The sequence below is a fragment of the Nothoprocta perdicaria genome, unplaced genomic scaffold (assembly GCF_003342845.1).
Source record: "Nothoprocta perdicaria isolate Ctin4 unplaced genomic scaffold, notPer1 scaffold_125, whole genome shotgun sequence".
In the NCBI taxonomy this organism is placed as follows: Eukaryota; Metazoa; Chordata; class Aves; order Tinamiformes; family Tinamidae; genus Nothoprocta; species Nothoprocta perdicaria.
The window spans coordinates 523002-546011 of record NW_020454372.1 but is presented as its reverse complement, the minus strand read 5'-3'; the positions used below and the strand labels follow the sequence as shown (position 1 = coordinate 546011).

At 49.2% G+C, this 23010-nt stretch overlaps 1 long non-coding RNA gene across 1 annotated transcript; it reads left to right on the top strand.

Annotated features, from left to right (window-relative positions):
- Positions 1 to 19088: 19088 nt before the first annotated feature.
- Positions 19089 to 20597, top strand: LOC112942326. The gene is made up of 2 exons (XR_003248371.1): positions 19089 to 19338; positions 19963 to 20597. It is a non-coding gene; the product is annotated as an uncharacterized LOC112942326 (long non-coding RNA).
- Positions 20598 to 23010: the final 2413 nt, after the last annotated feature.

The following is a 23010-nucleotide window of genomic DNA, read 5'->3' as shown; positions in this document are numbered from 1 at the left end:
GCGTCTGCTGCATAAAGGCTGTGTAGATGTAAGTCACTGCAAATGAGCTGGCTTGGCTTTGATGGGAAGGACAACCAGTTACCTGGCGAATCTGGCCAAGGATGAAGATGGAGGTTCCGTGTGGAGATGATGCCTCTGGGGACCGTGCAGCTGTAGCGAGAGCAGCGTTAGCTGGTGCTGGAAAGACACAAAACCTTTGTTTCACCCTCTGGTTTATGTACAGCAGTGCTCTGTGTTGAAAACGTTTCTCAATTGAATATGAATGAGTGGCTTTTCAGGAGCATTCTGGCGTGTGGTGCAGTGTAATGTCCCCATGTAGCTACTTGGGAAACCTTTGTGTGGCTTGCCTGTTAAGGAGGAGTGGCCGGAGCCGTCCGGGCTGTCCCGGCCGTGGTGCTGCCAAAGGGTTAACGGGTCCTGTTGCTTCCCCGGGGCGGCTGCCCGCTGCCTCGGACACAGCGACTGCGCAAGGTCACGCTGAAGGAAAACATCGTTTGCCTTTAGCTCTGCTTCGTTCCGAGACTCGTTTGACAAACATTGTTTTAAGCATGTTTAGAGATCTCGGGCAGCGCGGTATGATTAGGAATTCTCAGTACTGTCGTTGTGTCTCTTATTGCCGTGTCTGGATTTGTCAGGTACGGTGTGTAAGCATAAGCGTGTATGTCTGTGTRAAATGGCTATGATCAGGCTTTGGGATAAAATTAGCCTTGTACCTAGTATCCTCCTGCAGCGAGGACATGCTGTGTACTGGCAAAGTCAGGAGGCTCCGGCACAGCTCGATTCCAGGGCCCTCCCCTGTTCCCGGGGGTCTGTCAGCGAGGGCTTGCTTGGCACACAGGCTCTTCGCTCCAGTCGCCGTGTGCTCACTGCTCGGTACCAGCAGCAGCAGCTCCGGCTGCCTTTGTTTCCATGGTTCCCACAGGTCTGCGTTTAGAGGAGGGAGACGGGAGCTTTATATAAGGCCCTGCTAGTGCAGCAGCAGGGCCCAGAGGTGCCGTTTGTCTTTGAAACGCTCCGGAGGCTCCGTGTGGGGATTGGGATGAGCCCCTGCTGCAGCCCCTGCGCCTCCGCGCGCCCTCGCAGCGGGGCCCTGGCCTCGCTCGGCATCAGGCTGCTCCTGCCCGTCCCACGTGGGACAGGGGCCTCTGGCCGGAGCAGCCCCCGGAGAACCTGCAGCTCCCGGGGCCTGGCTGGGATCCCCTGGCACCCGCTGCAGGATCCTGGCTCATGTTATTCACATTATTCTTAATGTATCTTACATGGCTGACAGGGCAGGGTAGCCCTTATGTAACCGGCGTGGTGTTACTGTAATGCAGAATACTGGTATCTGAGGAGCCTGTGTTTTTTTTATTTTGAAGCTTGATCCAGTTGAGATAAGGGCTTTTTGGTTTCCTCCATCCTTTCCTTCTTTGTATTCCAGTCAGCAAATGCCAGCACTGTAACTATCTGATTGTTTATGTCACTGTCTTGATAGAACAGTTTGGGGTCAGATAGACTTTCATGATGTAAAAATAAATTAAAAAGATTCAGTATCATCTAATCTTTGAAATCACTACAAAAGCCATTGCTGTAGCTGTTCAAAAAGCATGAAATGGGCATATTATTGCTACTAATTTTTAATCTATCTGCTTACACTTAGTACTTAGGAATTACAGCTTTTAATTTTCTTATGCATCTCTCCAGCAAAGAAAGAAGAAAAAAAATAGTAAACATGAAACCCATCTTCCTTTGTTTGATAAACAATTAATTGTGACTGTCGCGTGGAGTGTGTTTCCGCATTGAGCGCGCGGCAGGAGAGGGTCCCTCGGCGGGGAGGCCGGCCCAGGGCGCAGTGGCCGTGGGGCGGGAGGCGGGCGCCGTGGGGCACCGCGCGGGTCCCTGCGTGGCGCCGGGGCTTCGCCCAGGCAGTCCCGGCCTGGCGGGCGAGTGGCGCCTCCGCGAGACACCCACGCTGGCGGCCGCTCTGTGGTGCCTTTGTGCTGATCCACGTGTGGGCATGCACTAAATGTGCTGCCACGGTGATCTATATTTATATGTATATACGCATATGCATATATCTGCACACACAGCAGGAGTGTCAAGCTGTCTGTCTCATGTCCCCTTCCTTAGCTGATTGGACAGACTTACCTGCTTGCCACAGCTGTTCCAGGTTCTGTGGAAGGGAGAATTTGATTGATTGAACAATTATGTTGAAAATAAGTCTTTTTCAGCATGGAATGTTGATTCTGTGGGTGCAGTTCAGAGGCCATGGAGGTGGCCAAGAGGCGTGCGGCCAGCCTGATTCGTGCGGGTTTTGGGTTTGCCTGAGGTGAGCGCGGCCGCTCTGAGCAGAGGAACTTGCTGGGAACCCCTGGGGAGCGGGAATCGCATGGGCGCGTGTCTAGCCGTGCCCCTGCTCTGCGATGGGAACCCCACGCACGGAGTGAGGCTGGRGTGGCGCTCCCAGTGCTGCTGAGTCTGTTCATGCTCTGGAATCACAACGAGCAGCAGTTCTGAACGGGGCCTGTTTAGAAACTGCGGGTGATATGGGAGAGTTTGCCGCAGCCTGGTCTATCCCGGGAAACACTCGCTGTGGTTCCCTGTCTGTCCCATCGACAGCTCCATGCTCGGAAGCGGAGAAGGGGATGCAAAACATGACCAGAGGGCGTGAGGGAGAAACGGGAGGAAGGAAAGTTCCTCCCTCACCAGGAGGCCTGCGCAGGAGCAGAGCCCATGGGTGCCAGGAAGGCTGCCGGGATTGTCCTGCACTCCATGCACCTTCTGCTGATCCCCCTCTTCAGAAGGTGCTTCTGTTCCTATCCCTTTTCCAAATCCCCCTTCAACCGGAGTGCAATTAATGGGAATGACTGCACAAAAACATTTGATTTTGTAGCACTGGGAAAATTAGTCATATAAAATTCTGTGTAAATTAGCAGCAGTCAACACTGGAGGAAAGAAAGTATTGGGTATTAAGAACAATGCCACATTAAAATAGGTCCTCAGCCTCCAGRTAAGTGCTGGAGCGGAGCCGAAGCCTCGTGCTTCTGGAGCAGCCTGCTCAGGACCCAGGTTTGTAGCTGCACGAGTAGCCAGCGCTGGGGCCAGAACCTCCGTCCCTGCCTCCTCCTTGGGGCAGGTCCCCGCACCGGGGTAATGTGCGGCAGGGCCAAGCCCGGGTAGCTGGAGCAGTGTTTGCACCAGGCTGCTCGGGAGATGCAGGGCGAGCAGGAGGCGGCGGCACCAAGGCGTGGGCAGAGCCCGGGCAGGGGGCTGAGGTGGGACACGGCCGGCCGTGGGGACGGAGTGACCAGAACGTGCCCTTCCTGGGCACAGACGGCCCCCTGCAGCCCRGCCTCGGACCAGGAATTACAGCAAGGACAGGTACCCGGCATCGGATGACAGGTAGAATTTCACAGTGATGTTACACTGGTTTCTCAGGCAATTGTGTATGAAGGAGAGGTTACAAAAGCTGTAACTTTGAACCAACATAATCGTGTGCTGAGGTCCCTGCTCTGCCTGATAGTCAGGGAGGTTGAACAAATTGCAGAACTGGGTCAAAGAGACGGGCTTAGCTTTGGCAGCTCCAATGCCAGAATAAACTTGGATTATGGAAGGGATTGAGATTGCAGGAGTTGTAATAAATTTGACAAAAGCAACAATAAACTCGATAGTTTTTCAGAGGGAAAATTTAGTCTCACCCCCTAGAGTAGTTTTTAAGGATTTGCTGAATGGCAAGGGGTAGAGCAACATCATGTTATAAATAAATGCACATTTTCCAGTCACAAGAGGAGAGGGCCCTGCATTCGGCGCAGGCTCCTTCGGCGGCGCTGCCCGCTGCCGCCCGCGTGCTGAGCACRTCCCAATGGGAGCCCCGGCCGCCCGGAGGCCGCAGTCCCGGCGCGGGGCCGCCGAGAAGCAGCCGCGCAGCCGCCCTTACGCCCCTGGGCAGACACCCCTCGCCCTGGAGAGCAATTCCTTGGTGCTGCCAATTGCTGAATAATTCATCCCTCAGGACCTTTTGCAGTGGGGAGCATCATGGGGCCAGCGGGGAAGGACTTGCCATTGCCACAGTAGTGCTGAGGTGCTAAATGTAGAGAGAGACAGATGGTACTAGAATTACAAGGTCACTGCCTGCGTCCCAGCTTCTTGCACCCTTTGTTCCTCTGCTGTGGACACTGGGCCTTGTCTTCATCTCATCATCTGTCAGTGCTCCCCTCTAGGCTCCTCAGAACTGGCCTTTTAAATTCCTGACCTTTTTGTTCCCGGCAGCTGGAAGACGGATCAACTTGCCCTGGACTGGATTTCCCCTCGCTTGGCTCCCTGAGCAGGAGCAGCGCTGTTCCCTGGGCTAGTGAGGATCAGAGATTTGGCTTGTGTGAACAGTGGGGGGCTCTGAGCATGGGGCTAGGACTCTTCTCGGTGAGGTCACCTCCCTGCTAAYGCCCACAGCCTCCAAATGCAATGGGCCTTTGCCCGAAAGTTTCCTACAACATCATGTTCTGCAGAGGTATGATAAAAATTGCCTTCATATCAGTGCTGTGAATTCCCTCGTAGCTAAAATGAAGCACAGGGTGGATTGATGCCTCCAAGTGCCAGGCTGTTTGTGTGCTCAGGACCAARTACCCCTGGAGCTCATCTCCCGTCCCAGACAGAGGCACCACCTGCACTTCAAATGCACCGAGCTGGGCAGCCTGCAGGCTTGGACGGTTAAGGGGTGAGCAGAGCCCTTCTTCCTCACTGGAACAAATCTGCTCCTCTTGCAGGCCAGATTTGACTCATGCATTTGGAAACCTGGACTTTGTAGCCCTAGGTCACCTTTTCTATCTCAAGGATTTAGAGGTTACAAAGATAGTAAAGTTACTGATGGAATAAAAATTTAATCTCCTGTGAGGTTGTGTTCACATGAATTTCTGCAMTTGGGAAGAACTCTCAAGTTGCAGGCAGTGAGTGGCGTGAGTGCTCTTTATTCAGAGAGTCTAATTGCAGTTGGTGCTTACCTTAGCTAAAAACCTTGGCCTTCCATAATTAATGGAAAGGCCTGTGGCTGGTTGAAGGTGATGAAAAATCTCTTGGATCTTAGCTAAAGAGCTGAAAGGTAGAAATCTTTTTAAGCTAAAACCTTCAGATAATTTAGGCCGAAGGAATCTGCCCCTGGCGCAAGGCAGGAGCAGCCTCACTGCTGTGTTTAAAGCAAGGTATCTCCTCAGGCCATCCGCATATTTACAAAACAGTGCAAGGTCGAAAGAAGTGTTGGCCTTTGACCAGGTGAATGTGCAGAACGGGGAATGGGGATATACGGGTGCGGCCGAGGAGGGGTGGGAGATCGGGAGGAGCCCCGGCGGGCGGCGTGACCCGCACGGCAGGCGCGGGCTGGGCATCCCCGTATCGCGGGGCGCAGCGGCGCACGGGCTGGTGCCGTTCCGGGGAGGTTCAGCGTCCTCGCCGCTGTGCACTGCAGATACCCCTCCCTGAGCAGCCTGAGCTCTGTTTGCCTCGTTGCTTAGTCTCACGTGCCACTGCAGTAGGGAAAGGTCTCAAAGGCCTGTAAAGAGAGCAATTGGGACCCAGATAATATTCCCCGTTTCAAGATGAACAATTTCTTTTTCTGTTTACTGAAACTATTGATACAATATCACTTCTCAGCACCTTTCACATGGAGGTCACCATCTACAGCAACAGAGTATCCGGTAGCAGCAATGCCCTTAGGAGACCGAGACTCATTATGGAGAACCAGAGAGCACTGTGGCTRCCTGGACTGCAGTGTGGTTCAGTGGAGGGTCGGCTGGCTTGAGGAGCTGCCGCAAAGTGGGGCTTACGCCATCAGGACGTCAGGGGGGTGCTCAGGAGCTGTGAGTGTGAGCRGCCGCACCAGAAATGTTGCGGCCGCTTTCCAGTATTATACGGAAAGCTGTGGGAGTTCCTAAGGCTTTCCGTGGATTTCATTCTGAAACGGCATCTTGAGGCACAGCAAGGGTTTTGATCAGTGCATGGGAAATGGAAGTGAGAGCCTGTGAGATTGTAAGACAGCTTTATAAAATTGAACTGTGGTAAGTCTGACCTTGGCTGGGAAAGGCTGTGTTCGGGATGGCCTTTCCGCAGTGYGGTGAGCGCAGAGATGCTGAGGTCACCACCAGGTATGCAAGTTAGTGTGGTTTTCAACACAACTACGGTTGTTACAGAGGGGATTTCCCATATTTGTGTAGACCTTTTATAATTTTTGTGAGGAATTAACCAAAGAGGGAAAAAGAACGAGAGCGTGGTGCGAATGAGCTCAGGAAGAATGTGTTTTGTGCTCCGAAGGTCTGTAGCCTGAAGAGCCGCAAGGAGGTTTCAGAGATGCCAGGGGAGATGCTGTCTGTCTGCTTTTGCTACCCTGTCTCGTGTTTACACCACCACTCACTAGCTGAGGGATTTTTGCCTCTGCAGTGACAACATGATTCCATGTATGTTGTCACACCAGCAAAGGCAGATTTCCTTGTTGCCATTAGGAATGGTTCTTGGAAAGCTGTTTTCTTGGATTTGAACTTCCTGCTGTACTCATCTCAGCGGGGAGGTAACTCATCTCGTGGTGCGCTGAGGGGCTTTATGAGGATGAGGTCTTGYTTTGGGTGACCTGTGCTCATGCAGGTGCTGCCACAGGGCTCGGTCACGGATCTGGAAGGGTCCTGCACGGCAGTAGTGAGACAGAACCGGGTGTTTTCACTGTGTATGTTCTCCGTGTTTTTAAAACTAATAAAGGCTCGTCTGATAAGGACCCCAGCAGAAGGAGTTACGGAGGGGAAGGGCGTATGTCACCGCTCTGTGGAGCCGGGCAAATGGCAGCTCGCTCCGTGTGCAGGGTGTCCGTGCGACACGAGAGCGGGCGGAGGGCTGCAAGCAGAGCGCGCCTGCAGAACCTGCAAATCACTGCTCGCCACCGTGGGGCTCGCGCCGTGACCCAGCACAGGGCGGATACTGCTGGGCACAAGTGAAAAAATAAGTACATCGTTGTAATTACCGTGCTGGAAGGTGCTGAAAAGAAAGATTAAACATTCGTGAAAAAAGCTGCATGTGGGATCTGCCGGCGCTGCTGACCCTTCCTCCTGTCAGCTGCGTTTATTCCTGGCGTTAGCAAGGTATCTAAGGCTGTCTCAGTGGTGACAAAGTGTTGTGTAGACATAATAACCAGGCCCTTAGATCAGTCATCTGCTGATAAAATATCCTCGAGCCTTGATTTATATTATCAAAGCGCKTAGGCTGTATCAGAAATGTAAATGAGCTGCTAAAGAAAGGCACTGAGTTGTGTGCAAAGATCCCAAGCTGAGCTCTGCCGTCCAGGAGGAAGTGAAGCCAAAGAGTGAGACTGAAAAGCACCCCGACTTCCCAAGCAGAGCGTGGAGGCGAAGGTCAGCGCTGGGGGAGGCCGACGTGCGCGACGCGACAGCCCCTGCTGCGCTCTGCTCGTGGCCTCCGCTGCGGGGACGGCTCCAGGGAGGCCACTGCGGTTGTGTCCCCAGCAGGGCGGTGGAGGGATGGGGGATGAAGGGATGGGGGATGGATGGATCATGGATGGAGACATGTCCTGAGCAGTACAAGTGAGCAGCCAGGGAAAAACCGCGGAGATCTGAGCCATAAACACCTCATTCAAGATGAGGAGTTGCCAAGAAGCCACCCAAGTGCAAGGGGCCTCATGGATTTAGGCTCCTGTGCCCTGTCTAAAGGAACAGAGTGGGTTCTGTGATGGTGAGATGGGAACACGCTCTTGTAAGAGGATTTCTGGCTCATCAACAATTTCCTTCTGAGACCTCAGCTGGAGAGTTACGCTAGCACAAGAAGAGGGCACGGAGACTAGGGATTCCTCTGTGTAAAACTAGACAGTTATAGGTGCTGTTCTATAGTGGGACTACTGGGTGTCGCCCCAACCATAAGAATATGAGAGCTACAGTGAYCAAGAAACTAAATTACTATCATTAGTGGTGATTTGTCATGGGGGAGAGGGTACCAGAAGGAAAGGGCATCTGTCTTCCTAGGTATAAACACTTCAACATTTGGTGCTCTTGTGCCAGGATAGACCCACATGCCATGGGTCRTGTTCTTGGTAGTCACAGCCTGCAGTGACCCTCTGGATGGAAACCCAGGTCAGCTCGAGGGCACTACCTGTGTGCGAAGGGCTGGCGGCCTCTGCGGGCCCTCGCTCTGCTCCAGAGGTGCAGGAAGCTGCCCATGTAAAATCAGTGCCCTGATCTAAGTGCCTGGCATCTATTCAGACAGGTTCTCTCTTGTTTGTGTGTCTGTAGTGCCATTTGATTCATTCTTCTATAAAATAGAGAGTATATACATACTCACACYGAACCATGCAAAAAGATGGGAGGAAAAAGAGGCCGGTGTTGCCATCCCTAATGGGATCCCAGCAAGCATCGATGYTCCCGGGGGGACGGAGTAGCCTCACACTGCAACCCGAACAGCAGAGCAGCCCCTTGGCTCAGACAGGCCCTGCCAGCAGCAGCCTTTGCAGCTACCCTGCCTTCCTTCCCTGATCTGCAGGTATTTCAGATGTGGTTTGGGTTATACTGGGAAGAACAAGGTGTTTCCTTTCTGTTGCGCAGTCCAACTATGGACGACACAGTTCAGGAGCAACCCGTGCATGTCTATAGATGTGTGTGTTCATGCATAGACACGTGCCTAGCTTTATATGTATATGCATGTGTCTGCGTGTACAGATAGATAGAACTAGACAAGCTGTAAATATGTAAATATATATGCCTAATATTATTAAAATATAATATATAAATGCAATATCTATAAATGCAATTGTATATTATGTAAATATATGTATAATATACAAGTTTAAAGCACTTTGTGTTAAAAAAGAAAAAAAAAGCAGCTTTTGAGCTCTCAGTAACTAGGACTGTACCTGTAGCTACCTGTACCTGTGTGTGGTGAACTGGAACCAGCCAGACCTCATTTTCCTAGCGAAGGAAGAGCCTGAAACTGTTTCCTGGGGCAGCGTTTCCTGGTGGATGTGGAGCAGGCTCTTYTTCTACCTGCATCTCCCAAGAAATGGAAATCGGAGCCCTTGGCAGGCGGTGACTCCTGTGCTCACGTGTGGGAGCCCCGGRGCTGCCGTGCGGCTGGAGAAGGGACTGGAGAAGGGACTAGCTCCTCCTGCGGAGGAGCATCTACGCAGTACCCAGCGGGTGAGAGTGGAGGAGCGCTGCGAGGGGCCTGGGACCCGCTGTCCCTCATAAAGTGCCATTTCCCTTCGGAAAACTGGCTCCCRTAGCTGCTGGAGGTCACTATTCGTTGAGCCCGGCTCCTGTGGTGCGTTGCCCACTCACAAAATGGGTCTGACTCATGAATTTCACAGGAGAAAATGTAGGTGGCCAGTTGCACATGTTACTAGCGAATATATTCAAAATGAAATATGAATAATCAAAACAGTCAAATAATAGAAATGAAATAGTGATCAGCAATCCAGAACTGACCGCCCATTATTTTAGTTGAGTAAATAATGGGTGAACAAGATATCTTGAATAAGACAAGCAATATTTTAGATCACTTTTAAAACTAAGAGGTGAGGGGAGATGATTCATTTATCTCTAGCATTTAATTTTCATTCATTCCTTACAAGGAAAATGGAGCATTAACTATTAGTAAACATAGAGCTRATTTCCTTCTTTCTTTATTAACTTGTTTTTTTTCCCCCTCATATCCTCACACGAGACCAGTCAAAGCGTGAGCTTCATGAGCTCAAATTGCCTCTGGTTGTCTCTGTGCGAGTGGTTTCACACACGTTACCACAGGGCCCCAAACCAGCTCCGAGTGGGGTGCGACGAGTCGCTCCAGTCACGTGTCAGTGTTGGCTGCTCGTGGCTGCTCACGCTTTCTTTTGCAAAACTGTGCTAATAAAGCAGTGCAAATTCGGTCCTAAATGTGTGTGGAAAACCTTYGTGTTGGGCTCCTAAGAGCTTTGGTTGGTAGCATCAGCCTTTGCTGTGATTCCTGTTCTCCCAAATATAGGACCTGATCTTCTAGAGAGCGGCTGTCCTCACTTAGGTTTCACCTAACGTGTGTGTTTTTGGTTTGGTTTGGTTTGGTTTTCTCACAAGATTTAATCAAGGTGCTGCAAAAAAAAAAAAATCTAGAGATTCTCAGTTAAGATTAGATTGAGTTTAAAAGACAGAGATTTAAGATTAATGGAAATGAGCTGAAATGGGAATATCAAGGAAATTTAGCCAAAATGAGAAGGTCCATAAACTCTTTTGTATAGAAATGTGGGTGCAAACAGGTCAAAGTGCTTCGAAATAACATTTGTGTAAGAGTGACAATGTGTTGCTGCGTTAGCCCTTCGTGGTGCCCCCTTCAGAAACACAAACCAAGAGGGCAGCCTGTTTGCCCGCTCTTGCCTCCCTCACTGTGCGTGGAGGGCCCTTCGTGGAGGCCTTGCAGTTCTTACCTGCCAGGGAGGAGCTACGGTTTCCAAGCCCAACAAATGAGTAGCTTTAGTTTCTTTGATCCTATTGCCAAGAAATGGGCCCCTTGGTGACGGTTGGTGGTGGTTGTGCCAAGCTCCTCTCACGCACTGGCATGTGCCATAGAGTGGATGCTTGGAAGGGTTAGCTGCCCCAGCAGAGAGGGTCCCGCTTCGCCAAGAGGCTGCTTTGTGGGGAGCACCTTCACCAACACAGMGCCTTTGACCCTTGCAAATGCACAAAGGCTTCACCTGAATGAACAAGTGCAGCACCCAAACCTTCGGCCAAGGTGGCATGAGAGCAGAAACCGTGACGCAAAACGTCACACCTGCAGCTCAGGTGTTAGGCTGGAGCTTGTCACTGAGCTTGAGCCTGTTTAGGAACTTCAGAGGTTCTCACAAAACCAGGATTGGAGCACAAAGCACTTGCTCCCTGTTCCAGAATGAAAGATTGGCAAGGGGACACTGCAACAGGCATGAGAGCAGCGGTGAGTGGAGAGGAGGAGGCCAAATCAGCCTCGTTCTTCAGCAACAAGAAAGTTGTGAAGCCCACAGAGCTGGAAGAGGCTCGCAAACATCCTGGAATAGCAAATTCTCAGATCGTGCGGGATTTACAATGTGTGAGGGCTARCATGTGGTCTGCTGAGTACGCTGTGAGGCAGCAGGAATACATTTGTATTCGAACACATTTACAAATTCATTAATTTTATTATTATTATTACATTGTATTATACTGTATTATAATTTGTAAATTTATTCATTTACAAATACATTTGTGTTCATTCATCTATAGATGAATGGGGCACTAGGGGAGGCAGATGTGAACAGGTTTGATGGTGAAAATTCAGAATTCCTAGAAGCAGAGGCTTCATTTAATGAAGAGCTGCCGCAATTCCCATGGGGAAATCACGAGCCGTTCTTAAAATGTAAAATTACAAAAAAAAAAAAAAGGAACATCTGTACATGCTATTCAAGTGCTCCTGCTTGGATTGGGAAAATGGGGCAGGGTCTCTGGATAAAACTACCAGGAGGAGAGCAAGGCTTAGGCCGCCCTGAGGGGCTTGCCACAACCGCTGTGTTTCCCCCGCCTTCGCAGAGCCGGGCTGGGGGCACCCTCCCTGATGGGTGCCTTGCTGCCTTTCCTGGTTTCTGCGGCCCCGCTGCCCGCGGCCTGTTTCCCGCCCGGCGCGGGCTCCCGTGGCTCCGCGGGGGAGCGGGCAGGAGCGCAGGCCCCGGCGCTGCAGCGGTGCACAGAGAGGCGCCCGCTGCTGCTTTGCCACAGCCTGGCTCCTTCCTAATCCCCACTGCAGCCCTGATGGGAGCACTAAGCCGGAGTGCCAGCTGGGCCTTCCCACGTGCTCCGCGTTATTTTCAGCTTCTGTGCAAATGAGACATTTCTATTTAATTTGCACCCCGCCCCTGTCTTTATCTAGTGACCAAGGGAAGACAGCAAGTGCCTTTATGTGCCCCTCTGTGATGCCTCCTCGCCTTCCACTTGCATCTGCTGTAAGGTCCCCTTCAATCCATTGCCTGCTTTTCATCTCCTGGCAATTTGTAGGTAAGAGAAATAACTAGAAGTCTTTAGTTTTTTAGTAGATATCCTGCAGTTTCCAGCTGCTCTGTGAGCAGTTTTGCTCAGAATTCAAGTTTCTGAGCGTAGCCCTATTCACCCACTCAGCCCCGCTGGGTATTGGTACAGCCTCACTGAGAAACAGCAGCTGCGTGACTTCCCTCTTGGCCTAAAAATCTTCCTATACTCAGAGTATTTATTTGGACTCACTGGCAAAGCTGCCGTCTGGAGCTGACAAAGGAGAACATCACTGAGTGCTTCAGGGTTTCGTATTCGTTACGATCATTCCCAAGATCAGACTGGAAGGCAGTGTCTTCCTGAAAGCTTAGTTTTTATTCTGGAATTTTGTAGGCTCTGCTTTTTCCATTGTGAGGAACTTGATGTTCTGTTTCATGTTCCAGCCACGATGATGTGCCAGGTAGGTTGCCTGAGCATAAAGCAGTGCATTGATTTCATTTATTTTATTTTTTTAATGTTGAGAGAGAAAGAGAGGAACTGAGTCAAGGATATGAAATGTAGTAAATTTGGAAGTGAGAACAGTGGCTTTAAATGTAGAAGTTTCCCAAGCAGAGACACTTCAGTCTTATTCCAGTTATATTTTAGCATCGAGTGCCTGGAGGATGCTTTCATTTTTTATTTCTGCTTTGATTATTGGAATCATTCCAGAGTGAAGGAAAATAGATTTTTTTTTTTTTTTTTTTTTTTTTTTTGTGGTCAGTGATTTAATCCTTTATTTGTAGGGAGATAAAGAACTGCAAAAAGAAAAGATTTTAACCTTTACTTATTGTTTTAAATCCTTAAATAGCAAGGATTTTGTTCATGTTTGCCCAGCCATGTTTTTCTTTTAGTTTGAGAACTGCTTTTACAAGTCAGTTTTCGTGGACACGACTCCGAAGGGTCTGCTGGCATTGAGAAGACAGAAACCAYAACATGTCTGGCCCTCCAGAGCGCCATGGGGTGGGGAGCCGCTTGCCCTGGCCGGGCGCTGCCGCCGGCCTCCCCGCGCAGGTTCCGACCGCGCCACGCTGGGCTCGGGCTGTCCCGCGTGGCCCCCACGCACGAGGTTCAGCCGCCGGGGCCCCCTGCCGCGAGGGCAGCGCCGCGCAGGGAATCCTGGAGGGATGCAGCCCTCTGGAGCAAGGCGGGGCTGTCAGGTGCCCGCAGGGAGCTGCGGGGCTGCTGTTTGCGCAGCAGAGGCGGGGTGCGGACGAGGAGCGCGGCCGCTGGCAGGGCGCGCGGCGGCCCCGGCGCGCGGAGCAYGCTGCGCGCGAGGCCGCTGGCCCACGAACACCCTCCGTTTGCCATGTGCGAGCCGCGGCAGGCACAAGCGAACACGGCACCTCCTAAATATGGGACTGCTTGCGGCCGCGTTGCTTGGCAGTCCCCTTGGCTGTAAACTAAGCAGCCTGTTCAGCAGCGCTCCTGGTTTCCTTCCTTCTATGGCTTTGTGGGCTATTCCGTGATCCTTGCAGCCGCCTGCGCAAGTGCAGGGGAAGATCCAGGCAACTGTCCCTAGTCTGTGTGCTGCGAAAGGAAAGGGGCTGTGAGGGATTCCTCCCACTTCCATTCCTCCCTCTGAGTTTATCGGCAACACCCGATGCTCTCCTTTCTGTGACTACATCCAGTGCTGGGAGAGAGGGAGCCGCTGAGCTCAGCAACAAGCCGTGTCTTCCACACGGGTATCCGAAGCCGTGGGTTTCTGCTCTGGCACTTCTGCTTTCCTTCATCGYGTATCTTCCCCTGATTCAGAATCCCCCGATTCTCTTTCAATACGGTGTTCACGAAAAACAGAACTCTGGGTTTCCCCCTGATGTGGAAAAACGGAACCAGGTCCCATGAAAAGAAACCCCATCAATCTCCATTTCAGCTCCCAGATTACGCAGCGTGACTCTGCTCTGATAAAAGTCATATCGCACACGTGGAAGACACTGATAACTTACCCAAAGATGCAAGATGCCTATTTTGGTCCCAAGTAAATAATTTTACTTCCTGTGAACAAAACAATAATGGTAATTATTGCTAAGTATTAATTATTTCTATTAATAATAGCTCTGACTAATGCTGATAAAATACCGATTGCAGGTTTTGAGCAGGATTTATCTCAGGGACATTTGATGAAAGGTYCTTCGAAGTTCTGAATTCACATCTGTAGGAATCACTTAAGAATCCAACGTACCCAATATAATAACTGACCTGAGTATAATAATAGCTATTATAATACAGTAGCGATAGGAAGAAAGAATATAATAGAAAGAATGATTAATTAAAGTTGCTAACTGTAATATAAAAAAAAAACACAGTGTCACTTGATGCAAATTGGTGTAAATTCTCATCTTTGACACTTAGAGATAAAAACTTGGCAGTTTACTCCCTTTTAGAAGAAAGTTTATTCTTTTTCTAGGAAGTTTATTCTTTTGTATCATGTCATTAGAGTTTCACAGCCAATGGGCCCTGCAATATAATTACAGTAACCGCAGGAAGCCCCGAATGAAAAAGCCTTCAAATATTGTCACTGGCCGCGCCGTGAGAAGCAAAGCTGAAGGGGAAAACTGACTCTCCTTCAGAGCAGGGGAAAAGCTGCTCCCCTGCTTGGCTACGCAGCACAGTGGGGCTAGCAGGAGAAAGTCCCGGCAGCCTGAGCAGAGGTGGGTGCTTAGGCTGCCGTGGGTGCATTTTGACCCAGAGTGTGGAGGAATCCCAAAGGTTTCGATGGGAGCTTTTCCTTGGGACAGCTAACCATTCCTTGGGGTATGAAGCAGTAGTGACACAAGCTGCCAGCACCAAGTCCTCGGTCTTAATGCACGCACATAAATGACACTTCTCCTTGCCCCCCTCTTTCACACCAGCGACAGAGCTTTGCAGCCAGAAGGTGGGCGAGATGGGCCCGTTCTGTGCACACACACACACAGAGTGCACAGAGGGAGCTCCACATTAAAGAGAATTACAGAGATCCCTTTCAAAGAAACCTGACTCTAATGAAGTCTGTCAGATGCCAATCACAGAAACATACTTTCCTTTGAAAACAGAGATCATTATTTTTCCAGGGGGAAAAAGCACATCCAGAACTTAAATTTTAATTATGCCCAAAAAGACTGATTTTGTTTCAACATTTCAAGTAAATATGAATGTGCCGCTTTATCTGAGGCCTTTTATGGTTTGGAAACGGCCTCRCTGGAGTCAACCGCCGCCTGAGGCCTTCTGCAAACAGCAGGAGATGGAGATTTAAYGCAGAGGTTGAGGGCAAGGCACGTCAGCAAGTGTTTGCCCACGACCTGCTGGAGCTCAGGCTTTCGTTCGAGGGGCACGACTGCGCTGTGGAGCAGGGAGAGTTTCAGGGGGGCCCCTGAGTGCTCCCAAAGCCTCCTGCTTTCTGTGGGGCACTGGCCTCAAGCCAGTTAATCTTACAGGCTGCTTAGTGGGGTTTTGCTTCTTGAACCCAAGTCTTTTCTTTTTAGGCTTTTCCTTTTCTTCCTGTAAATGTTTTACCAAAAGTGAAAAACTCCATATTTCCTCTAAACCAACTCATGGTATTTATTTTTTTTATCGAGTTCTTTTGGGTGCTTTATCCAAGACACGCTAAAGGATCCTGCTGTTTGGAAGGTGGGCTCTGATCCTCAAATTTAGAAGCTTTTAAAATGCCAAACCTCCAGAATTATAAGGTATTTTCRAAAATCTTGATCTCTGTTTGCATCTTGCTGTCCTAAGAAACATTTCCTCATTCAAATGTGCTGACAACTTAGTGACCTAGTGATTTTCCTTTAGTTTGCATAAATTCACATTCATACCATATGCCAGTATATTGAGTGCTAAGGCACCTGGCTCAAATTCCAACAATTAGTCTTAATCTAACACCTTGTATTTGCGGTGGCTGTCACTGCTCATACTTGTAGTTCATTCAAATTAATATGCTTCCCATTAATACATAGACTGAGACATTGTTTTTAGCAAAAAGGGGTGTTGCTCCCGAGTACGTTCAGTTAGCGCCAGGAAAGTCTCCGGGTTATTTATTCTGCATCTCTCAGAGGCCACACATGAAACATGCTAATGGAAGAGGAAAAGCAGGCCCTTCCTAATAGGAGTAGATTTCTGTGAAGGAAAATGGGCTTTACYCAAAATGTTGAGTAAAAACAAAATGCTGTTTTACACCTCAGGCTTCCCTTCTGAAGCAATGTGTGATGGTGCTCGGTCTTTAGTCACCCATATTGCTCTTGAAAAAGATAGAAGGAGAGAAGAGATTAAGCTCTGGAAGTGAAAAGCAGCCGAGGAAATTAAATGGATGTCTCTGAGTTACTTGTAATGCTAACAACCCGCYGAGAGTGGTGGGAAGATTCTAGTTGCCAGTAAGGGATGACAAGGCTTTAGCTGGTAGCAGGGATAAAACTTCAGAGTACTTAGTGAGGCAGGGACCTTTCTGCTACATTTTGAACCACTTACAGATCTTTATGAGTATGTAAGCACAGTAATAAATCCCTGGAGCTCTATTTGTAAGGAGAAAGAATGTGAACATGGAGGTACAGGGTCTCTGGCTTCATTTCTAACCGGCTGCCCTCAGCCTCTACCAAATGTCAGAAGCTGAAGAGGGAGAAGCTTTACCCCCTCGGGGCAGGAGGGGGGCTAAGCGCCCCATTGCTAAGGGACTGTGTGGATACATGTCTGGTACACTCGGATACCAAGCTGACACTCAACAGCAAGAGACCCTSGTTCCCCTAGGATGATGTCAAGACAGTGGATGGTGGAAAAGGTGAATAACTTGAAGATGAAGCTGTAAATAAAAAATCGAAACCCTCCCAAACACAGCCCAGCAAACAAGAAGACTGGGTCTGTCCTGTGTTTGCTTCACCACTGCCCTCACTGAGGTCCAGAAAAGGCAGCAATTCACAGAACGTTAGTCAGCCTGGAGTATTATTCTGCTAGTGACTAATTAGTAAAATATTCTTTTGAAGSAGAGTGCATTAAAACCTAATGGAATGAATGAGCTGATGTACAAAGTAATGAAATCAGTCCTGGAACAGATGTTCTTACCTACTGGGACTTTCTTTATGGGTGCCCTAGGATCCTTATTGCCTGGCAGCAGGGCTCACATGATGCTTTCTTCTGTGTTTGATATTTATGTTAAACTGTTAATTATAGCTGATGTGCTGGGGAAAATGTATCGACCAAGGGCTGTGTGTTCTGTGGGAAGCCCCTAACTATCTCCACGCTAAACTTGAGGCTGTAAGGACAGGGGTGCTCTGGGGATGGGATTAAATGAGGAAAATGGCCTCAGCTGGGCAAGAGCTTTCTTGCACACACTGATCATGTTGGGGAATGGGAGAGGGAACAGCCTGTGAGAGGGAAGTCCCAGCTCTGCTCAGGTGAGCAGCCAAACTGCCCCTCTTCAAAGGGGTATTTGCTTCCCCTGGGAGCCTTTCATGAGATCAGCCATCCTCTCTGTGTTTGCAAATCCCCTTCTGCAGCTGAGCTTCCCCTTTTAAAATGCAAATTTGGATGCGGTCTCCATTTAGCAGAGCAGCTTCAGCTGGAGCAGCATCCCTGGTGGGGATGCTGAAGAGCTAACTGGAGTTTGTTAGGAGGGATCATCTCATCAGACAAACTGCGACACTTGGCGAAAACAGGTGGGCTTTCAGATACRTACTTGGGCTGCTTAACTGGGCTCCCTTTTCCTTTGGGTTCCTTTGGAACGGCAGATTTTGCTATATTCCGTGTTGTGGAAGCAGAGCTCCTATAGCTGCAAAGGGCCAAAGACAGAAACAAGGGGTGGTTGGGAAGGGCTGGTGATCTTGTGGTTTGCTGGGTGCTGGAAAATGCAGAGACACCCCTGAATTTAACTGAAAAGAGAAAAAAAAAAAAAGGCATTTTTAAGAGATTACTGTCACATCCCCAATTCTTTACCAAATCTTTCAGTCCATTCACATGCTGAAATTGGCTTTTGAATTGGAAAATTCCTGGAATTTTCCTTTTTATTTTTACAAAATAACTAGCTAAATAAGGAAGTATGATGGGAGAGTGCAAAGGTCAAAACCAGACTTAGCGTGACCAAAATGAGTAATTAGGTAAACACRGGGATATTTGGGTTGGCAGGAGCTGCTACATTCTGTTTATTTTTTTTTCCGTACCTGTTTTTGCTCCCGTGTCAAGATAAATACGCACATATCCGTGTACCGCAGCGCCAGGCAGCATGTCCTGCGTTCTGTTCGTTGTCGGTATTGCAGGTTGTATTGCGAAGTGAGGGGAAAAATAAAAGAAAAAACAAACAACTGGAGAGCTCTTGCAGTTCCCAGGGGGCCCGGACTTGCCTGCAAGGGAGATATTTCTGCACATGTGACCTCATTAATGAAGTCAGTTTTATGGTGTATTCAGAAGTGATTCTTTTAGCAATTTTGTACTAAAAAGCAGCATTATTGAGCTGTATGCTGGCAGCTGAAATGAATTCTACATTTTAGGCTCCAGACCAGACAGGAAATCTAAAAATAGGGCATCTCAGCTACTGAATGCAAAGAAATCAGAATTTCAGGGTACGCTCCTCAGTTTGTCTGGTCAGCAGTGATCTGGGAAAACAAGCATCATGTTAAGCAGRCTTCTCTGCAGTATTAGGAAAAGGTTTCGCCTCTGTTTGCACAGTTATTGARCAATGGAACAAAAGATATAAATGCACAAGATGTTAATAATTAACATCACTGGAACAGTCAAAATCAAAATGATGGTTATCATTGCTATAGGTTTTTACAGTGTTTTGTGTTATAAATTGAACACAATTTCAGCAATAAAACGGCTAATAGAAGTTAGTTTATTAGATTGTTTCCTGCATCGTTGTGTGAAAGGCCAAAGCTAAAAATATYAGTCTGAAAATATACAGCAAAATATTGATCCAAAAGTGTTTTCAGGAAAACAGATGGGAGAAAAAAATCAGCAATATAAGTTGTCATCTTCACTTATTATCAGTCTGCCTAGAGTAAAACAATCTCTTTTTGTTCCTCAGGAGAAAAAAAGTTGCCACTGGAGGGTGATTTTAGGCTGGCARTTCCCGCTTACCCTGAAACAGGGGAGTGAATCATCCCTGCTTAATAGTTCAGAAAACTACCGGGAAGCATGTCCGGAGGTGTGCCAGAAAGGTCTGGACCCTAAAACCCGCCGAGCACCTCGCAGAGCAACCCGCGCTGCTGTCTGTGGGACAGCACCTGTGCCTGCCCCGTGCGCAGCTAAGGGGGCCGCTGTGGAGGGCTCCCGAGCTGAAGCAAAGCGACCAAAATCTAATGCCCCCCCAGCCTACGGAAGACTCTAGGGGGGAAAATGTTGGTGCTGTGCACAAGGACTGAGCTGCTGTTGGCATTAACTGAAGGTGAGAAGCCAAGTCCCTGGGCTGGAAGTCCTCTCCTGAGCCCGTCTTAACCAGCTGGGTGACGGCAGTGGCTCTGGTGGCCGTCCCTGTGCCCCTGGTGGCAGCAGCAGCCCCCTGTGCTCTTGGTGGCAGCTCTGGTGGCCGTCCCTGTGCCCCTGGTGGCAGCAGCAGCTCCCTGTGCTCTTGGTGGCAGCTCTGGTGGCCGTCCCTGTGCTCCTGGTGGCAGCAGCAGCTCCCTGTGCTCTTGGTGGCAGCTCTGGTGGCCGTCCCTGTGCTCCTGGTGGCTCTTCGCCCACCGTGCGCCCTGCTGGGGAGCCCCCCAGAGCCCCCCACTGCACCATTCATGCCTGCAACAGAGAGGCTGCAGGGCAGCATTTCCTCTCCTTTGTAAGGATTATTTTCCTTCAGGGTTAAATGGGCTTTTTCAGTCTTCCTTTAAGTAAAATAAACCACTGCATTTCCTGGTCACCCGTCCTTCTCATTCCAATCTGCTCGTTTTTCAACCATTTCCTTGGGGTTTGTTTTTTACCTTTTGCAGCTGAGCTGTACAGAAACCTGAAGTTAGGAAAAGCTTTTTCTTTGAAACAGAAAACGGAGAAGCAGTAAATTGTTCTGTGTCTACAGGCGCTTTGAGAGTTTCCACCTGTCTGCATTAATGACACTTTTGGTCCAATATGACTAGAATGTATGAGGAAAAGTGGCAGGTGATACAAAAGTCTGAAGACTTGGGCGCTGTTACCTATTCCTGGCGGAAAGGAGCAAAGCGAACAGCAAAGAGACATTTTGCGTCGGGGCTGCCTCGCTGAGGCTGTCCGCAGCGGGGCAGGGGATGCATCTGCTTGGCTGCTCCGTGTGCGTGTGCCTTCTCCAAGCGCCGCTGCAGATTGCATCTAAACTGAAGCAGATGACAGCCCGGATGAATAATTTAGAGCTCCGCGGAGGAAGGAGCCGCAGTGCAGGCGGGATGGAGGAGCAGCAGAGGGAAGGCGAGGAGAAGCTGTAAGGCTGCTGGAGCATGGAGGAAGGTAAAGATGGCCTCGTGAGCGGCCGACTACACTGCTGGGAAATGAAACTCATTTGCTGAACTTCCTCCCCTCAGGTATGGCCTAAAGAGACGGAGCCAAAAATAATTCGGTCTGTAGCAGACATGTGGCCACCTGAGCTGATCTGGGGTGCGCAGAGCTCTTGAGTTTCCACTAATGCTCGCCTCAGGCAAAAGATTTAATTAGCCCAGATGCTGGAAAAGCCTCTGTTTTTCCTGTCAGCTTTCTGAGGTGCTCCTGGTGATAAACATGGGCTAAAGAGATATGATAATGATGAAAACTGTCCGAGTCTGCTCAGAGCAAAAGACAGAAAAAAAAAAGAAATGAATTTATGAGGTTAATGGCTCTTAATAAAGAACCACAGGTTTATTTCATTTTATCTCTTGACATTCTTCTTTTTATTCAATTTTGTTTGGAAGAAATCTTTTGGATCCACAGAAAATCAATATGAAACCGAACCWGTATTTTCCCCAGAAGCCCCAGGCAAGGGAAGGCAGCAGTGTTTGCTATCGATGGGTTTCATGGGTCAGTTCCAGAGCTCCCAGGAGCCTGGAGGGCCTTGGGGCGCAGAGACCTCACCCGAGGCGCCCGCCTGGGCCGGCTCGGCGCCCGCACCGTGAGGCGGCTTTAATTATTCATTCGAACTTCTGTGCTCCCCGTTTACTTGCCGTTTTACCTCAGTGAGTTACAGCCTGGGTGGCTTCCCCCGCATCATYGCCTGCGTTTCCAAAAAGGTCAGTGTGTGAAAAACGGCGGCTGCTTTTTCAGGCCGGGCCCCCCAGGTGTCCCGGTGCGTCCCGGAGCAGCCGCCGCAGCCGGGGGGCTCCCGGGCRGCCTGGAGGGCTCGGTTTCCCCACGCGCTGCCCTGTTGCAGCTCTGCTCTGCAGCTCTGCTGCTGTCCTCTCTGCTGCAGCTCATAGGATCAGTTTCCCTCAGTAAAGCCTAATATTAAAAATACTTCATTGTTTTTGAAAACTGGTAAGTACAACATGCTTAATCTTTGGGGGAAAAAAAGAACATTTTAAGTCTTCTGTCTAGCAGATTTCTAGCTTGAGGCTAATCTCTGAAGGATTTACCTATCTGATAAGGTTAAATTAGCTAGGGAAAACTCTTGCATAAAAAGGTAGCTTTAGGGAAAAGATAATGACTCGGCAGCATTTAGATAATAATCCAAATTACTAGCGAGCAGCAAGCCTGGCGCAGTCCCTTAAGGGTCTGATTCCTCAGCAGAAGGAAACCAGCGCTTTGGTGAAGTCCTCAGACCTCTCATAAGATTGCTAATTCCAGAGGTGCATTTTTCCTTCAAAGCCATCCTGGTAATTCACAAATGAAATAAACCAAAATGGATTATTTACTTTAGAAATGGATTATCTTCAGGGTTGGAGAAATAAAGAAAAAAAAATGCCGTGTGTTCAAAAACTGTTTAACTCTTTTTAGCGTTATGCTTTTGGGAAGGGGTTAATTCAGTATTCCATTATTGATGCATTTCTGCAGAAATAAACAAATCTCTCCCCACTGCCTGTCAACCAAATCAATTTTTAATATGGCTACAAAATGTTAAGATCTTTTGATACCTTTTCAACTTTGCAGACCTGTTGGCATCTCCAGCCTTTCGCTTCTGCTGCCAGCRTTAGCTTTGTGCTTGGCTTTGCTGTTGGGCCACAGGAACCCTCCGGCATGGCGTTGTTTTCCTTGGACTCCCCGTGCCGAAGTCTTCCTTCGGGCAGTGACCCCTTAGCGAGCTCAGCTGGTTTCCCTTCCTTGAACCTTTGTCTGCAGATGATGTTCAAAGTTTTAACCTTTCAGCTCAGTCAGCTCTTCACCATGCGGAGAAAAACTACGGCAGAGGACTCTTCCAGGGGCCCTTCCTCAGCAATGCTGGCCTTGTTGGAGTCTCCTTTTGGCATCTAGCTTCCTTTAAAGGAAAGTAAGAGGAAATTTTTTTAAAAGAKGGAAGCCAAATACTGGGAGACCCAGACCCAACCCAGGATGCTACACATAGCTTTCACTTTCTCTCTTCCCAGGAGTAATTTAAAGCCTGTGAAGCTGCATTAGTCTTTTGTTTTAATCACCTTTACAAACCCTCTCGTGCTTCTTCATCTTCCAGCTCCTCTACCTAAAGACAGCTGGCAAGTCTGCTCCACAGMCTGCCTTGGGGTGGGCTGCTGTGCTCTGCTGGGATAAGGTGGTGAGACTGAGATCGAGTCTATTGTAATGCACTGAATAAARCCCCATTCTTTGGCAATAATCCACTGACTTCTGTAACGCCTTCTTGGTTTGGACAAGGTACCGTCTGAAACAGGTCTTCAGACAAGGCCAGAACAATTCACTTGGCCCGAGTTTTTTTTCCAGCTACTACATGGAAGTGAACAAGTCAAGAGYTGGGCTATAAATGAGTGCAAAGGTAACTTCTTAATCATAGAATCACAGAATCCTTAAGATCGGAAGGGACCTTTGTTAGCTAGGTCTGTTCACAAAGCACAGGCAAGGAAACTGAGCCAAAAACATTTCATCRTTGCTCACAGTTAAGTCAGCCATGAAGATGGCAGCAGGATGCAAACTTTGTCCCCGATTCTGTGTTGCTCAAGTGGATACATCCCTAAGTGCATCTCTCTSTAATGGACTCTTT